This window comes from Mustela nivalis (assembly GCF_964662115.1).
Source record: "Mustela nivalis genome assembly, chromosome: 7".
Taxonomy (NCBI): Eukaryota; Metazoa; Chordata; class Mammalia; order Carnivora; family Mustelidae; genus Mustela; species Mustela nivalis.
Window position 1 is genome coordinate 116966901 of NC_139026.1, and position 5204 is coordinate 116972104.

A 5204-nucleotide genomic window follows, 5' to 3' on the forward strand; every position below is an offset into this window, starting at 1 on the left:
CCGGCTTTGTTGAAATATCACATTTTCAGAGAGGCTTCTACCCCTTCTTCTCCAAGTCCAACTGTAACTCCCCTATATTCTCTCTCATTTTAACCTGTGTTATATAGCCATAGCCCTGATCACAATCTGAAATTATTTTCCTATTTTGATGTGTAACTGGTACGACCTGCTTCACCAGCTTGGGGTGAAAATTAAGTCACAGCTTTATGCTTCATGTCAGCACTGGCTCTAGTTTCCACTTGCCAGACTTCCAGGAAGCTTACTCCCTTCCTGGGGTGGTGGGGAGGCTCTTACCCCAGCAAACTGTCCAATAACCTCAGGGATTTACTCAACTTGAAGAGGCTAGTCCTAATCCCAGATACCTCGACGAGAATCATCTGGAGTTTCTGGCTGCTTTTGTAGTTGGCTCCGTTGTTGTTTTCCTCAGTTGTTAAAAACTGAGTCCGTACTCTGTGCTCGATCATTGTGCACTATCTTCGGCTCACTTGGTCCATCTGGGTAGACCTCACTCGGGTTCAGTGTGTCAGTATGTGCGCACCCCGCCCAGCTCCTCGGCTTGGCCCCAGGCTGGGCCAAGATTAGCTCCCAGACCCCAAGTGCCTACACCCACCCCGTGACCACACCAGTCCCAGCACCACACCCCACTCACCAGCCAGCCCTACCCTTTTGTGGTGTTTAATGACAGGGTGCTGCTGAGATCCATTAGGACCCCTCCCTCCCACTTCAGTTTAGACAGCTTTCACTCCAGAGTGCCTTGTGGGATCCCCCTGAAACTATCCCCTGGAAGCACTGCCTGGGAGCACACGCACCCTGCTCTGCTCAGCCTCCCTCCCTTCTCCTCTCCCCTGGCCCTGCCTGCTTAGCAAACCACTTACTGATCATCTGCCTCATCATCTGCCCCTCCTGAAGCTCTCTCCTGAAGCCATCCTGATGGGACAGTTTCTGAAACATAACAACCGTGGCCAAAGCCTCCTTCCCTTTCATCCCAGGAAGTTCTGGGTCCCCTTGGGGGACGCTTGGGTTAGCCCACCTCCCCAGCTGGCCCAGAGGAATTAGGAAAAGCAGTTTCCATCCAGTACACACACACAGGCACTTCTTTATTTCTTTGCCCCAGAGCCACAGGGCCACTTGCCCTCCATTACCAAGAAGGGCCACTGGAGTGATTCTTCTTGACACAGACAATTTTCTCCCGAATAACTGGAATTTTCCTAGATAGAAACTGTGGGACACTTATACATAGACATTCATTTCAGAATTTTTTAAAAATAGAATTCCATTCCAAGTGTTGCCTAGCTGCATCAAGCTCCCTGTTTCCGCCTCAGGTCCTCTGTTTTTTTCTGGAAACCCAGGGGTTCCCACCACTCCTGGCTTATGGTGGGCATTCAATCCACATTGGTTGAATGAATGAAAGAATCACCAACTCCTGAATAAACCTGTGTCTATCAATAAACTAGGACAAGAATTTGAGAACCAAAAGATTAACAGGAAATTATCCAATAATCTTATTAAAGACTATGTATGTGTTTATATAAATGTAATTTTATACATTTCTTATTTTGAAACTTTCAAAAAGATTTCAGACATTCAAAATTGTATAAAAAGTAATATAGTAGGGGCACCTGGGTGGCTCAGTCGATTAAACGTCTGCCTTCTCTTCAGGTCATGATCCCAGGGTCCTTGGGGAGGACCGCATAAGGCTGCTTGCTCAGTGGGGAGCCTGCTTCTCCTCCTTCCTCTGCCTGCCACTCTGCCTACTTGAGCTCTCTACTCCATAATAAAATCAAATATTTTAAAAAAGTACACACATACATACACACACACACACACACACACACACACACACACACACACACACATATATATATATATATTCCAGGAAACCCACCACAGAGTTTAAGAAAGAAACCAAAACTGGAGTAGTTGAAGCCACCTGGGCATCCCTTCCCCCTTTCCTTCCCACTGGAAGTAACCATTGTTCTAAAGGTTAGGAAACTTCCAGTCTTCCAAAGGGCAGCACATCACACCGCAGGATCTCGCCCCTCCCCCTCCAGTCGCAGGTGATTAAAGGTGAGCCCCTGATGCACCTGAGCCAATCAGCTGCTGCTCCTCAGGAATGTGCGATGGAGGGCCTGAGTTAATTTGCTGTGATGAGCAAAACTGACAGGTTATGCTAATTTATGGCTTAGCCCTTTTTCGGGTGTGGTCATGTGAGCAAGAACAACAAGAAGGGATAAAACAGGCAGAGCACTTGCACCTGAGAAAAAGGGCAGAGGACGAGGGGAGGGAGGAGGAGGGAAGAGGGAGGGGAAAGGGAGAGGGGAAGTGACTTTGACCTTATTACCAAATAGTTTTCCACTTCACTGTCCCACCCCTCTAAAGCCTCCCTGCTTTTGGACTTTTAATTTGTGAGAGTCTTTTATAAAACCTTCCCGTGATCTCCATTTTACTTGGACGGGTTCTATTACTTTAAACTAAATTATTCTTTTCTTTTTTTTTAAGATTTTATTTATTCATTTGACAGACAGAGATCACAAGTAGGCAGAGAGTCAGGCAGAGAGAGAGGAAGGGAAGCAGGCTTCCTGCTGAGCAGAGAGCAGGGCTCTATGCCAGGACCCTGAGCTCATGACCTGAGCTGAAGGCAAAGGCTTTAACTCACTGAGCCACCCAGGCGCCCCATAAAATAAATAATTCTTAAGATAAGCTTTCCCTACAAAAAAAGAAATTTTATTCCCTAATTACAAGTGGACAAAATTCCTAGAATCCTAGAACTTGATTCACTTGACAGGTATTTACTGAGCACCTGCTAAGTACCAGGTTTTGGTACAAATCTTTGGTTCAGCTTTCTAGCCAAGGGGACCAACCAGCTCTGGTTTGGGGGACTTTGCCAATCCCTGCATCCTGACTCCCACCTCAGTGCCAGCAAATGGGGCCCTGGGTTACCCTATTTCCACCCAAAGTAGAAACCCTCCCACAACAAACCCTTGTTGTCTTCCAGTAGCTGATAACACACAAATATTTGCCTAGACTAACAGAAAATTCTTTGTGCTGAGTTTGATTCCATCTTTATATAGTTTCTACTGCCATATCCTGCTTCCGGTTCTTCTCACAAAACATATTTTTCGTCAGTTGTTAAAATGTATTCCTTTCTGACCAGCCATGTGCGATAATTTAAACCTGGAGTGGTTTTCTATTGTCTACCCGGAGCAGGCACGAACTGGAGTCCTCCCCAGCTCCGACCGTCCCCCAAGGCTGCGCTTACTCCATTCTCTTCCTTGGGAGGGACTTCTGGGAACCCCTCTCTCACTTGGGCCAAGTGATCCCAAGGGGTGACCGATACACATGAAGTCCTTCGTGCATTCGACCGAGTCCTCCATCCATTCGCCAAACACATCCACGGAACCTCAGGCACCTATGGGAAAGTTGGGGAGATGGGTCCTGAATTCCAGGAAATCTACAGCCTTGTGAATGCTCCATTCTATGAGATGCTCAGACGCTAATGCGCATGCGAGAGAAGAGGGATGACCTGCAGCTGTAAGAATCAGTAGTTACTTGAGATGAAAGCACAGTCTGAAAAGCAAGCGCAGAAGTGCGGCTTTCCCAAGCGCACAGGCATCACGAATGTGTTCACGGTCATTATCATATTAACAGGCGTATTCATCAGCTTTCTAACCGGGACCGAGTCCCTGAGGAAATGGGACGGAAGCCTGCTCTTCCCATCTTCCCCATCTCAGGTTATGGCCTCTCTGTCCTTTGTGGGTCTCACCCATGGCTGCACATTGGAATCGCCCAGAGAGCTTTAAAAATTGATGCCAGGGGCCCCTGGTGGCTCAGTTGGTTGGGCTGTCAGCTCTTGATTTGGACTCAGGTCATGATTTTGGGGTCGTGGGATGAAGCCTGGTGTCAGTCTCTGAGCTCAGTGGGGAGTGTGCTCAAGCATTCTCTCTCTTCCTCTGCCCTTCCCTCTGCTCATGCTCTCTCTCTGAAATAAATAAATAGATAAATCTTAAAAAACAAACAAACAAACAACCGAGAAGCCTGGTCTCACCTCAGAGTTTCTAGTTGATGTGTGGCATGGTGTAGACATAAGATTTCTGAATCTCTCCCAAGCAATCCAATGGGCGGCTAAGGTTGAGCCAAGACCTCCTTGACCTCTCTTTCCATGCCCGCCTCCTATTCAGTAGCAGTGCTGTTGGCTCTGCTTTCCAAGGAAACACCTCTCCCACCAGTTCTCCCGCCCTGACTGCCCACCAGCTCCCAGCCCTGAGTCTGTCAGGGGCCCTCTGACTACCAGCAGCTGCCCACCTGCAGTTGGCTTTCAGCCTGACCATCAGAGAGGTTTTTAAGCCCAGGTTAGGTGACAGCCCCCTTTGTTCTAAACTCCTCCATACCTCTTAGAGGGGATTGGGGGGTTTTTATCTAGCTGGATTCCTGGTTATCACTTTGACCTCCTCTCCTGCCATTGTCCCCCATCCCCCTCCTGGGCCTTCAACCCCGTGGCCGCCCCTGATGTTTCCAGAACACTCTCAAGGTTTTCATACCTGGAGACCTCTGCCTGAACTGCCTTCTTCAGGTGGTTGCATGACCTCCTCCCTAATTTAGCCAGGTCTCTGCTGGGATATCACCCTCACCGAGGCCTTCTCAGGGCATCCCGTCTAACATCGCACCCCCGGCCATTACTCTCTATGCCTGTATCATCCTTTGGTTTTCTTCTTAGAGTTTATCACCTATTACCTATTTCTGTTTGTCTGATCTCTTCCCCACCCCATTAGAATGAGAACTCCAGGGAACACATTCTCTCTGCTCTCTGTTCTGCTGCATCTGCAGAACCTAGAACAATAGAAGTTGCTCGATAAATGCTATTAGAAAGAACAAAGGAAGACAGGTACGTTTTAATGGGAGAGGAAAGGTCTGGCGTTGCCAAAGTAGAGCAAGTCAATGCAGGGTCCGTTTCTTCTGCCCCTTATTGGCTGAGCGACCCTCAACAAGTTACTTCACCTCTCTGAACCTTGATGTCTTCATCTATCCATGGTGATACTAACAGTACCTGTAGGCCTCAAAAAGTTGTTGGATTACATGGAGTCCTGTATGAGTAGCAGAGCAAAGTGCCTACGAGTGGGAGAACATGACCGAGAAACCATAGCTGTGATGATTGTGTATAGTATTAGCAGGGCCGGGCAGAGGAGCCAAAACCCAGAGCCGTGGAT